The sequence below is a fragment of the Lepidochelys kempii genome, chromosome 1, assembly GCF_965140265.1.
Source record: "Lepidochelys kempii isolate rLepKem1 chromosome 1, rLepKem1.hap2, whole genome shotgun sequence".
NCBI classification, from domain to species: domain Eukaryota; kingdom Metazoa; phylum Chordata; order Testudines; family Cheloniidae; genus Lepidochelys; species Lepidochelys kempii.
In genome coordinates, this window is record NC_133256.1 from 131,181,359 (window position 1) to 131,195,260 (window position 13,902).

The following is a 13,902-nucleotide window of genomic DNA, read 5'->3' on the forward strand; positions in this document are numbered from 1 at the left end:
CTGATCTTAAACATAGCACTCCAGCCTAATTTTCCTTCCTTGAAGTTTCCATACAGGACCAACCTCCACCTAGCTCTATAGCTTTAGTTTTATAATTTTTAGTTTTATAGTTTTAGAGACCCAATGCCCAATAACTAATTAGCTGCAACTGCGGCCATGTCTACACAGCTGCAGCCACGCTGTTGTAAGGTGCACTGTGTGGCCACTTTTTATCGCCTGGAGAGTGCTCTCCCGGTGACCAAATAAAACCACCGCCAATGAGGGGCAGTAGCTTCGTTCCCGGGAGCGTGGCTCCCACAGACAAACCGCTGTCCACACCAGTGCTTTTCATCGTTAAAACTTTTGTCGGTCAGAAAGGTGTTTTTTCATACCCCTGAGTGACAAAAGTTTTAGCGACGAAAGTACCAGTGTAGACATAGCCTTCCTCACTGAGTCACATGTCAGCAGCTTTGTGTAGGGGTCTAGCACTTGCTGAGAGAATGGGTCAACACAAGAGCCCCCTTTTTGTAACCGTGACCTCCGTAAATCTTGGCCATGTCAGAAAAAGATGGAATCTCAGGTTTATGTAGCAGCGTAGTAGATCTGCAGTAGAACAATTTGACTGATGAGGCCTGGATGATTTACTGCTGAAATCTTGTGCAACTCTGACCATCAAAAATATTCAGAAATGTTCACTCTCTACCCGCCCAGGGAAATGTTACCCCAAACATTTTTCTGCATAGAGAAGTCAAAATACAGTTTCAAAAATAATGTAATAGGAGGGGGATGGTGGTCAGGTGTTTCTCATTCTTTTATTCAAATACAATGACACAGACTTACCCTGCAGCTTGAACAAGGGCAGAATGACTGATGATTAAAACGCATATGTTCTGAATAGGACTGTTTGACAAATGGTGTCAATATTTTCTGGGGGGGGGGGGGGGGAATTAGAGCAAAACGGAGAACAAAACGTTTTTAGGGAGATTTTTATTTTTCAACTAATGGAATGGAATCAGAATGGCAATTGTAATTTTGAATGTTTTTTGTTTTTGTTCAGTTTTTAGCCCCTCCCCCCCCAACTTTCTTCCTCTTTTTTCAAGGGTGCGGGAGGAAAGGAAGGGGGAGCCAGAAAGTCAAAATCTGAAATGAAATTTTGTGTTTGAATCAAAACAAAATGAAACATTTCCAAACTAAACTAAAATATTCTTTTCACTGAAAAATGTCAAAAGAATTTTCTCTTGAACAATTTCCTTTCCTTTGGAATGCCATTTTTCATTGGATTTTTTTTTTTTTTTACCAGCTCAAATATTTGAAATGTATGTGAATCTCCTGCTTGAACGGATCCAACCACCTTTTCGGAGTATAGTTTTTTGGCCCTGCCTCTCTTCTCTTTTCTGTATCCCATCCTTGGCCTCAGAGAGCTTAGCTGAAAAAGAGAAATACAGTCAGAGGGGTATAGACTGTGTTTCCCACATAGCCAGGGCACTGTGTGTGCGGTGGTGTCTCCATGAAAGAATCCATGAAAAAGATTTTTCCTTCCCTAAGTCCCCTCCTATTGCGATTACCCAAGGAGGGTAAGATCTAGGACCAGGACAGGTAAGACCTTCCTGTTGAGAAATGGATTAAACAAACTGCAAAAATCCATCACAGAACTAATCAGAGCTCTGAGCTTTGACTCCTTATGTTCTTTTTTACTATTGTATGAGCCATTCCATTTTGAGCAGAAGTAACACATTGTGGAAGAAAACTGGAGAAGACTGCAAGGGTGAAAATGATACTTACCGACTGTCTGAATACCTATATAGACCCCATCAGTCTAGGATCTGACCCAGTGTCCATGACTGATGGTATTTGATTTCTTTCCAGTGTCTGTGCAGAGGAGGCGCCATTAATAATCAGTGCATGTGTCATTTCAGAGAGAAGAAAATCTTTTTTTTTTAACTCTAAATATTGAGCATTTGAAATTTTTAAGCTTTAAAGGTGGCAGTTTGACATTATGATGGATTCCTGTCCTGTGATTTGTAGCCATTTCAGGAGACATGGTGTGGTTGGTTTGGTTTATTTTATGTTCCATATCCAGCAGATCTAAGTTATCATTACCGTTGCAATTTGCCATGAAGGCAGAGAAGCCCTGATGTAAATAACGAATAGTCAAGGAAAGAAGTTGTGAATTAAGGACTGGCAATCCCAGGTCTGATTTGTTTTGAGTTAGGTGTTGTGCTACAGAAAAGATCAGACCATTCCCCAAAGTCTCGTCAGGTATATTTCATTTAACCACAAACTAAGGGCTTGATCCTGCAAATAGCACAGCATTTGAGTCAGTTGCTCAGGTAAGCAGTTCCACTGACTTAGGACTGCCAAAGTGAATAAAGTTACTCTCTTGCTGAAGTGTTTGTGGATTCAGGCTTGAATGGAGTAGCTATATATTAAGAAATCTGTGAACAGAGACATAAACTCTCAGAAGCATAAAGACTTCTTAAAATTATGCATTAAACTTTTTCTTTCTTTTTATATCCAGATTTCCATCTGGAGAAAAATGGTATAGGAACACTATTTGAAGCAATAAAAATTCTTCAGCATATTCCCTTCCAAAAGCCTTTTAAAAGTCACTCTCATCATACAGAATGAGACACTTATGGTGTCTAGACAAATGTTGTGAGGTCTCAACTGCTCTGTTTAGACAAACGTGCTACAACTACAAGAGTATATTAAATAAAATTTACATAGATTAAAATGTATTTGAAAATAATTGCCTTTGTTACCAATAAAACCTCAGATTATTAAAACAAAATTAGATTTTTAAAAAAGTTTTTGTTCTTCCACACTGATGTTTTTGCTTTTCATTTAGACAATGAAAATGGATAGATTTGTTAGCGCATGAGAACCAGAGAGTGAAACTAAATAAATATTGCTTTGTTTGGGTGGCAAACACTTCAGCAAATATTTAGTTCCAAACAGACTGTTCACATTAGGATTTTTTTTTTAAATCGGTTGATCTCTCTACAAACTTTGTATCTAAATTGACCTGACAGTATCCATTAAAAATATCTGATATTTTGTTCAGTGTAAGCTTCCCTACACTGGTCCCACCGCTGTACCTCATCCATTGGCTTGGAAGGATTAGATTTTTATCAGTAAATGGTGATTTGACCATACATTCATAAACCGATGAAAAAATGTTTCCATCCACAATAATCAAAATATACAGATAGGCAAAGTAAGAAAAATGTTGCTTGAGAACTTATTAGAGTTTTGAGTTTAAGATATTTGCTTTGTATATTTTGATGAGATGTTACAATTAGTGTTTTAAGATTCATAAAGCTTTAACTTTTTGAATCTTAATGTTACTTTAAATAATTGTTTTTTCCCTCCCTGTAATTTCCTGCAACTGTGAAAAATTTAAATCAATAAAAAAAGAAAAATGCTTAAAAATAAACACCTATTTGTCAAAATGTTAAAAAAGAATTGAATTCTTCCAAGCCTAGTCATCCATGACCAGCAAGGTCTAGCTATACGGGCGAGGTATGCTGTTTTGTTCCAATCTTTGGCCAGGCCAACTGCCATTTGGTGGCAGTGATGGTTCCTGTCATGTGAATACGTTCACTGGGATCCCAGGGGTGGTCTAATAAAGATATATTGTATTACCTATATTTTATTATCCACTGCCGTTACTCAGTATCTGAATGGCCATATTTTTATTTTGTACACAGATTTACTATGTGTGGAAGTTTGGCATGGCCAGTTTTGGGGAAATTTTGATTTTTGTCAAGGAATTATCTAAGCTTACACTTTGATGCAAAATCCAAGACAGTAAGATGAAGGGGATGATTTTGGTTTTGCACTTTTTTTGAACATCTAAACAAATTTCAATTTACAGTCAGTTATCTAGGTTTTGCTATATGAGCCAAAAATCACTGAAACTGTGTCCCCAGCAAAACAGATAAAATCTAGCTGTAATGCTATTCAAACAACCCTATTCTTGGTTTTTTGCCTCCTTTTCTTATTTTGTTTTTTGTAAATGGATTATCAGTTATCACTTGCTGAGACATCCTTATATATCCCCATACACTTTATTTCTTACACATGTGGACACATTGCTTTACTAACAAAATATATTCATCACAAGATGCACTTGTGCCTTTGTTGGAAAGAGTATGTCTTTTTCTTTTCTGCTGATGGCTTTAGAAATGTTAAAAAAGATTAAAATGTAAAGAGGTGAAGTGAGGGTTAGTCAGTGAGGATGGGTAAGGCATGTTCACTACATTTATAGTTATTGATGTGGAAACTATGCAAGTGTGCTGTCCATTTTTTAAATTATGTCCAGTCCCTTTACTGCCCTCATCCAAAAAAATGAAGTGAATTTAGTGCTGAAAGAGAGGATAACTTGGTACCCTTGGAAAACTAATCCAGAGCTTAACTACAGCAAGGCAGTGGCAATGAAAGTTTCCTCACCTTGTCTCACAATCGTGTATCAACCCTGACTAATGGGAGTAGTATACTGCAAATACCTTTAATTCTTGTCCTTCTTGATACCACTGCCAACAAAATGTCAATTGTGAAACACCTGCCTATTCATTTTTGCTCCAAATACACCGCATTTGGTTAAAGTATAGGGCCTGATTTTCAAGTTAATGTATGTGCCTTTGTGAATGGACAAAATGAATGCCTAACTTTCATGTCTGTTGGGTCGTGTGTACATGCAAACTAGGAATTTTAATGCAAACAGTTGGTGATGCATGTGCTAAGTAAGCATGCATTTACATTCAGGCAAAATACATTCCTAAAGTCTTCTTGAAAATCAGATTAACTCTGCATGAAAGTTTCATATTTAGACACATGAAATCTAGTTCTATTTTATAATGAGACCTATGTAATCTGCAGTGTAAAAAGCTTTTTTCTCTCACTCCAACCTGGATCACAAGTGCAAAAGTCAATGGAATAATTTTGCCTCGACTGTCAAAGTAATCATTTTTGTAGGAGTGTTTCTAGTCTGACCATACCTATTTACAGTTTTACTTCAGATGAGCATTCAAACTGTCCGAGATCTAGTTTGTTTTTGTACAAATGCTGGCCAGAAACTATTTTAAATTGTACGTAGAACTTGTCTACAATTTCAGTTAATGTAATTGTTGACAAGGGAAAATATCAATGAAAGTACGAGGGCCAAATTGTAGCTCTGAGAGGCTGATTATGCAAGGTGCAGGTATTGGAGAACCAGCTTGAGTTCCCGAGTAATGGACGGAAATATTATGACAACATAAGGCAAAATGCTGCTTCGGTGTCTGGACTCTTCTGGAAGTTGGCACTTGCTGCATCTGTGTAATAGGTGTAGTGCGTGTACTGTTAGCTGAAGGGTAAGGCTATAGCCATGCTCATATCTTGCCCAGACATTCTGCTTCCGTTTTCTGCAGCACTGCTAACAGGCTGGCTTTTCCCACCTCTCATCTCTAGCGTGTATAGAGCAGCATCATGGTTGCCTCATGACTTACTAGTATTCCTCTCACTTGTGGAGGGAAAACCATAACAGAGCTCAACAGCAGATTTAAAGGATGTGTATAAAATAATTTGTGTATTAAAAAAATAAAATAAAAAAAATCAGGATATTTATTTTCTTAGCAGAAGTAGCTGTGTCGTGTTTGGCTTGAATGCTTGCATGATTTAAATACTAGCTCAGAAGAAAATGATGGCTCCATATATTGCTTAGAAGAAAAAAATATTTCCGGATTGTGATATCAGGAATACAAAACAGACACAACATTTTGAGGGAATTAAGAGCTACTACATATTGAGGGAAATTTAGACTATGTTCGGTTTTAAACCATGGTCCAAAGTCTCCTGCTGATATAGTATGTTTTGTTAATTAGAATATTTTGGCAATAGATGCATAATATATTTAGAATTGCACTAGCCTGTGTTACATTTTTCAGTTCCATAGGAGCCATAAACAAAGCTTTTTTGCTTGACTATCAGTCATCTACTGTATCCATCATGATTATCATTTGTACTCTGCAATTTTACAGTCATTCACTGTGAAGTCTGAATTTTGGTGGGACCTATTATTTTAGTTTCAACAAGACGCTTAAAAAAGGAGATATCCAAACAGTCCATGGAAACCCAAATGGTTAGTTTAAAAATGTGATTTTTGAAACAAATTGTTCAGGAGAGTTAAACAGTGCCTTTGTTACAGACAGATAGTGGAGCAAGAAGCTATATCTAGAGACATTTCTGAGGTGAATATTTCCTGCTTTGACTGCCCTGAACAAATATGTGGAAGAGGTGGCTTAAAGCTAGTTCAAGTTTCTATCATTCTGAAGGAATAAGCATAGGATCGGGAGTCAGAAAATGCCGATTTCTAATCCCACTCTCTCACTATGTGGCCTTGATCATGTCACGCTAATCCTAGCCTCAGTTTCTCCATCTGTAAAATGGGGATAGTAATACAACTCCAGCTACCGCATAGGAATGTTATGTGAATTATTTAATGATAATAAAACACTTTGAATGTGAAAAATGCTATTTAAATGCTCCAGTTCCTTTAAACGCTGTTCCAATACAAGAAGTTGCAATGCGATAGTTTAGTGATCCAGGTGCAGTGCCACATTCCTTCTGCTCTGGAGGGTTTTGCTATTCTATGCAAGACATCTCCCTCCCTCTATTCCTCATTTAACTGAGAAACATATACTCTTCACATATAGCGCAGGAAGGAATTATGTTAGTATATAGATGTCTTATGGCCCCTTCCATTCTTCTCCCATTTTCCCCTCCCAGAATTTCTATGAGAAAGTGAATTTTCAGGAAGTGCAGTAGATCCACTAAGACCCCAAGTTAACAGAGGAAAGTATGGAAAGGAAATGAGATGAGATGAGGTTTACCTCCTGTCCGTGTAGGTATTCCACCTCCCTCAGTGGTGGTATCTAGGTCGATGGAAGAATTCTTCCATCAATTTAGTGCTCTCTACTCTGGGGGTTATGGTGGCTGAACTACGCAATTTAGGGGTGTGGATTTTTCACATTCCTGAGCAACATAGCTGGGTCGACCTAACTTTTAAGCATAGACCTGGACTTACTCTTGGTATTGAATTAAGTCATTAGAAGGTAGGCAGGAAGTGGTGTCTGGAGCAGTGGAGAATGAAAAAGAGCAGCATTGCCATTAGCTTGTCTGGTCGTTGAAAAACCACAGCACCGTATACACTTGTTGCTTTGTTTACAGCACAGTTTTGACAAAGCTGCTTCCTGTTTAAGTGTACAACAGGAAGAAACGTGGTTCCTAAATTAGTAGGTTAAGGTCACAAGGAAAGCAGCTGGTAATGGATGGCGTAAAGCTTTCTAGACTTTATACAGTACAGGGTTTAAAGAGACAATCCCTTTCAACCTTTCATTAGAGATCCTGATTAAAAAGAAGTTAAATCCTTAAATTAGTATTTTCTAACATCGGGAACACATTATTTTATAACATTTTATCCAACTTTTATTGGACTAAGGGAGGACTCTGTCTCTTATATGTGTTGTTTGGCAACTACCATTATATGGCCTGGATCCTGATTGGGGCCTCATGGGCACTACTGTAATATAAATATAATTATTTATAAAGTCTAGTGGAGAATCCACGAGACCATGAGTTAGGAGACCAGGCGTCTATTCCCAGCTTTGCCAATTAAGTGCTGTTTCATCTTACACAAATTATTTGAAAAAGTCCGATTTTAAAAAGAGGCCAGTGGTTTTTGATGGCTTTTGTTTTTTTCTCAATGCTACATGACTTGAACCTGATATTTTTCAGAGGTGTGCAATACCTACAACTCTTGCTGAAGTCAATTTGAGATGTAGCTACTGAGCACTTTTGAAAATTAGGTAAAGGTTTGTCATGTTTGTCACCCAAAATCAGTAACCCTTTTTGAATTTTTTGGCCAGAGATGTTAATTTGGCTTTAGTTTCCCAACTGTAAAATGGGTGTTATTGTTACCTCTTTTGTAGTATACTTTGGAGGCCTAAGGATGAAAAACGCTATATAAGTATTTATTAAATTGTTGGCACACCCTTTTGTGGCAAATCTTTTTCTCCCTTGTTTAACTAACGTATCACATACCGTAAAGCTGAACAAAAGTGCACCGGTAACTTGTGTTTCATGTTGTGGATTTTGTTTCCAATATGTAAGGAATCAGATTGTCTTTAATACTTTTGGATGGTTGGAAATGTAATTCTGGGACTGCCCTGCATGAAGTGTTGCTGTGATGAGTGGTTACTGAAACTAGCAGGTGCCGAGTGCGTCCTCTTCTCTCTCACCGCCCTGCCTCCCCCACTTCCTCCATGAACTGTGAAGTTCACAGATCAAAGAAATGTTACATGCATTGGCTGTAGGCAAGTATACATATATAAGTTGTGTTTAGAGGGCTGCTGAGAAATTCTAGGGTTTGTTTGTTTACATGGGAAAGATACCAATACAAGGAGGAGTGTGAATTTAAATTGCTATATTTATACCAGTATAACTCCCCATATGGACAATCTTACTCCAGTATGAGTGCCTGTTAATGCTTTAGCTTATGTCACTTTGGAAGAGGTTTAAACTAACCTGAAAAAAACCACTCTTATTCCACTGTCAAGTGTCTTCACGACGTCAGTGCTAGGGTTGCCAGTTTTGGCTGGACATATTACTAGAGGTTTCATCACATGACATCTTCTATTAAAGATTAATCTTTAATTCCTGGAGACTCCAGGACAATCCTGGAAGGTTGGCAACCCTATCAGTATCCTACAAAATGCATGATTATACTAAGTCGTCATGAACTAGCAAAAACAATTGAATCATAGCATTAAGATCCTTGCGGCTTACAGCACCAGTTTCTGACCCGTGCTGAGCACCTGGTCATGCTGAGTTCAGCAGTGGTTGCAAGCGCTCAGCACCACTTAAGACTTGTCCATACAGCGGGGTAATGCGCTCAACAGAGGTGTGATTTCTAAAGTGAACTCATGTGTTATGCATTAGTGGGTCTGGGCGGACCTTTCTGCTGAGCTTCAACATAGTGCTGTTTGAAACTGTATCATGTTAAAGCGCACTAGGAAAACTTTAGTGCCAACAAGCAGGGTCTGCACGGGTCAATTATTGTGCAACACATTAGTGTGCTTTAGAGATCACATCCTCACAGCATGTGCCACCCCACTGTGTGGACAAGATCGTAGTATTTTCAGGACTGGGCCTCAAATCCTTACTAGTCCCACTGACACATGCGAGTGAGGGTTTGCAGGTTCAGGTCCTTGACTTTGAGGTAGCAGGAGGACACAGAATATTTGGGACATATTTTAATCACTTATACTCTCCATCTGTTACAGCTAAGCTAAATCAGAGAAGAAAGAGACAATACAAGCTTGTGATACTGCCATATCTATTTGAGACAAAAAGCTAAACATCATATATGATGGATGCTGTTATGAAACACTAAAGCCATGTTTTCTCACTTTTATCTTTTGGATGATTTTGGTCACGCTGATCGGTCTGAATTTCACTTTCTTCTCGTGTGAATTCATGGAGCTCAGTGAAAAAGATATTCTGTAATTATATGTCACTCCCAGGATTTAACATATAGCTCTCCACTAACTTACTGCACAAAGAAATAAGTGATCTGAAGGCACTATGTACATTGGTAATGCTGTACATACATTGGGGGGAGGGTTGCAGTTACATCAAGCATTAAATGTATGCGTTGAACTCCCGTCTTGTTCAGATATACGTAAACTTTAATTATTTATAATTTAATATTTAAATAGAAAAATGACTAACATCAGTGGACTGTTTTTGTTATTTAAGATAGCTTAGCTGTTTTGGGTCTGGTTTTAACATTGAAAGTATCTGTAGATGTAATAATAATTCACCTTCAGCACATCTCTCTTAATGTTGAAGCAGTTGTTTGTACATGTGTGCAAAGTGCAGCATTATTAAATGGCAGTTCATTGCTGAAGTAGCAGAATATGAAAGAAGCAGGCTTACCCTCCTAAATCAATTTTGCTAGACTGAGGTTGAGAGTTTCAAAGTTAACTAGGGGATTTAGCCAAGTTTCGTAATTCCCATTACTTGCAATGGGAGTTGTATCGCTAAATCCTTTAGCTGGCTTTGAAAATCTCTTCTCGAAGTCCCTTAGATTTTTGGCTGGCAATTTTTTTCCTATTGCTCAACATTCTGAATATCATAATACTTCGTATTATATAGTATATGATCAGAGGATCAATAAACCTTGGGGTGAGTTGAATTTGGATAACAGTTACAAATTCAGCCCTGTGAGGAGGGGCATGCTTGTGCTCAAGGATGAATTTCATCCCTGGTGCATAAAGCAAAATTGGTGTGTGGAGTCTACTTAAAAAGAATATTTGTTTAAAAATAATTCTTTGTTCCAAACACAGCAGAAAAAAGTAAATGCTCCAACAACAAACTCTATGTAGCAATAATAAAAGACCTGTTTGCATATCAAACATTATCTTACAGTTTTATATTCTTGCTGCAATCCTGTCTTCTGCTCCCTCAGCACACAAATTATATCAGATTAGATTCAGGGAGCCAATTGCAGAGGTGATGTTGGAAGGTCCTGTTAGTTTAAGGAAATCCTAAGAGAATCTAAATTGTTTTAATTTATACCAATTTAGACTCCTCCCTTAGATTCATCTCTGCCTTTGACCTACAGACTGAAATACACGGGTTTTGAATTGCACCCTGAAGCTAACTGGAAGCTCATGCAGTCTGTGGAGCACATGTGTGATGTATTCCCTGAAGAAGTACTGATTACACTAGGCAAAAGGAGGCAGCTGCGTTCTGCATCAGCTGAAATTTGTGCGGTGTTTAGGTGAGGAAAGTGTGGATGGATGTCAATTAAGAGGAAGAAGCAAAAAAGTGGGGAACGAATTGACAGGTGTGGTCGAGGAGCAGCGAGGACAGAGGGGGTAATATGTAAAATGTGAGCCATGAGAAATAGAGGTAGAAAAGCAGATTTGGTGGGGAGGCTGGTGTATATTGTAATGGAAGTAGATTTGTAAGTGCTTAATTGCAAAAGCCTCTAATAACATTGGGTGTTGATATCAGAAAGCTGAAGTTGCTTATTCTATATTAGGATTTATAAACACATTTTAAACCCTCCTCACCTACCTTTGAAAAAAAAACCCTTGAAAACCTAAATTTTGGGCCCAAATATAAAGCGACAATGACCGCTTGTAAATTCATCACACTCCTAAGGTATCTTTTTAAAATAGGCAATGTACCCTCTCTATATATTGATCTAAGGCAGGGCTTCTCACAACAAATTTTTGGTGGCCTCAGAGTGTAGCCATCAACTCTTGCTGGTAGCTACTCTGACAATTTTCCTAAAATACTTAATTAACTTTAGGAAAAAAACAAATAAATATGCACATATACATGTTCATGTCATTGTCATTTATTTACATAGGGGGGTTTTGAGGTTTTTTTTTTTTTTTGCAGACTCAATATTAAAAATAATATACAGTTGTCTCTATCCTTTGCTGGACCTAAACAGAATAGAAACACAAATAAGTGCTTTGTACATTCTTGTCTTTTTTGTTGTTTCTTTAGGGGTTTTTTGGGTTGCTTTTTAAAGACTTACTGGCTAGTAAGACTGCTGCTGTGAAAAGTGATACTTGTATGTTAATATCACTTTTCACAGCCTCTCAGCTAGCTGCTAAATCTGCTGTGAAAAGTGATATTAACAAACATAGGAATATCACTTTTCACGGCAGACCTACTCGGCTCCCGTATACCAGGGGACAAATTAAGCTTTGTATAGGGAGGTGGGTAGGGAGGCAGCAGGGTCAGAGGCGATAGGGGGAATGGATGGGGGGCTGGGGAAGGCAGCAAGGGCCAGGGGTAATGGGGAGGTGAGCCTGGGGCCAGAGCCCACTGACACCCGGCCAGGGGCTGGGGCCGGAGCCTGCTGCTGCACAGCTTGGGGACAGAGCCCAAAGTCCTGCCTCCAGGGGACGGGGACCAGAGATGAACCCTGGGTCCTAGAATGGAGCCCAAAGCCCCACAGCTGGAGCCTGCATCCTGCTGAAGCTTGACCCCACCATCCTCGGGAAGGTGGGAAACTCACTGGCTGCCTGCTCCTCCAGTGTTTGTGTCTCCAAAGGGGGGCAGGGCCCAACTGCTGCTGGTGGCCCCAGGGAAGGGGCCACTGTTTTGCCTCCCCGCCCCCACTACCCAGGAGGCTGTAGCCACAAGAAAAGCCTCTGGTGGCCTGTCAAGGTTCCTTCCCCACTCTGAACTCTAGGGTACAGATGTGGGGACCTGCATGAAAGACCCCCTAAGCTTATTCTTACCAGCGTAGGTTAAAAACTTTCCCCAAGATACAAACTTTGCCTTGTCCTTGAACCCTATGCTGCCACCACCAAGCATGTTAAACAAAGAACAGGGAAAGAGCCCACTTGGAGACGTCTTTCCCCAAAATATCCCCTCAAACCCTACACCCCCTTTCCTGTGGAAGGCTTGATAAAAATCCTCACCAATTTGTACAGGTGAACACAGACCCAAACCCTTGGATCTTAAGAACAATGAAAAATCAATCAGGTTCTTAAAATAAGAATTTTAATTAAAAAAAAAGGTAAGAGAATCACCTCTGTAAAATCAGGATGGTAAATACCTTACAGGGTAATCAGATTCAAAACATAGATAATCCCTCTAGGCAAAACCTTAAGTTAAAAAAAGACACAAAAACAGGAATATACATTCCCTCCAGCACAGCATATTTTACCTGCCATTAAACAAAAGGAAATCTAACGCATTTCTAGCTAGATTACTTACTAACTTTACAGAAGTTCTAAGTCTACATTCCTGATCTGTTCCCGGCAAAAGCATCACACAGACAGACAGACCCTTTGCTTCCCCCCCTGCTCCTGATTTGAAAGTATTTTGTCTCCTCATTGGTCATTTTGGTCAGGTGCCAGCGAAGTTATCTTAGCTTCTTAACCCTTTACAGGTGAAAGGGTTTTGCCTCTGGCCAGGAGGGATTTTATAGCACTGTATACAGAAAGGTGGTTACCCTTCCCTTTATTTTTATGACATGGCCGCATTTGAGAAACACTGATCTAAGGTAAGCTGCATGTAGTGGAGATTTCTCCCAAGTTATTTTTGTGTGCGACTTGAATTAGAGGTGGGCAAAACTTTCATCATGAAGCTCTCATGGGATTTGATTTTGTAATGAAACTTCTCAGTTCTGGTTTGGTTTGTTGAAAGCCAAGCTCAGTTAATGAGAACTCCACTGTTGCCAATCCCAGATGTTTAAAACTTGGATTGGTTTAAAAAATATAATTTAAAAAATCCCAAAAGCAATCAATCATGTTGCTTTTTTGATTGCCTTTTTGGTTCCCTCCCAAACACACACTTTTCATGGGGAAAACACTGATGTCTTTCTCCCCACCCCCACCCCCCGCCCCCCAATCACCTTCTGTGAGATCATCTCAGGATCAAAATTCAACCCATAAATACACACACAATAGATACAGTGCAGGAAGAGACTGGAACATTTCTTTGGTTGTTTTTTGTTTTCTCCCTAAGAACGTGTGAAGTTGGACTATTAGCTACTTCCCTTCTCCGTGGGGGGAAGATGATCCAGGCTCATCCCTCAGGGACAGGGCAGAGGGCAAAAATTCCAAATGAAACGTTGTTCAAGAAGGAAACTGTATTTGCTCAAATCTAAAATGTAAGTACAGAATCAAGGGCAATGTTGTGTTCAGGGGTCCAGAAAATGTCAGGAGTGGGAGCTTGCTATTACTAATATGCCTGTAGGAAGTCAACAGCCCTGGTTGTCACTGAATGGTACCATTTTTGCTTTGATTTAAAAAAGCAGCTGAAATTAATTGGGAGCATTTATTTTCGTTATCTGGTGCTTATGCACAGAGGGCCAAATTCTGTGGATTCAATGCTGTTGAGCCCAGG

At 39.2% G+C, this 13,902-nt stretch overlaps 1 protein-coding gene across 7 annotated transcripts in view; it reads left to right on the forward strand.

Moving 5' to 3' along the window:
- The window catches only part of TBL1X (transducin beta like 1 X-linked), a 255,239-nt gene that overhangs the window by 55,839 nt on the left and 185,498 nt on the right, over positions 1 to 13,902 (forward strand). The window contains exon 2 of one of the 7 annotated variants that reach the window (XM_073354510.1): positions 13,522 to 13,666. The exons of the other annotated variants lie outside the window; for them this stretch is intronic. The gene's annotated coding sequence lies outside the window, so the exon portion shown is untranslated. The remainder of the gene's footprint in view (positions 1 to 13,521; positions 13,667 to 13,902) is intronic. 7 annotated transcript variants of the gene reach the window in all.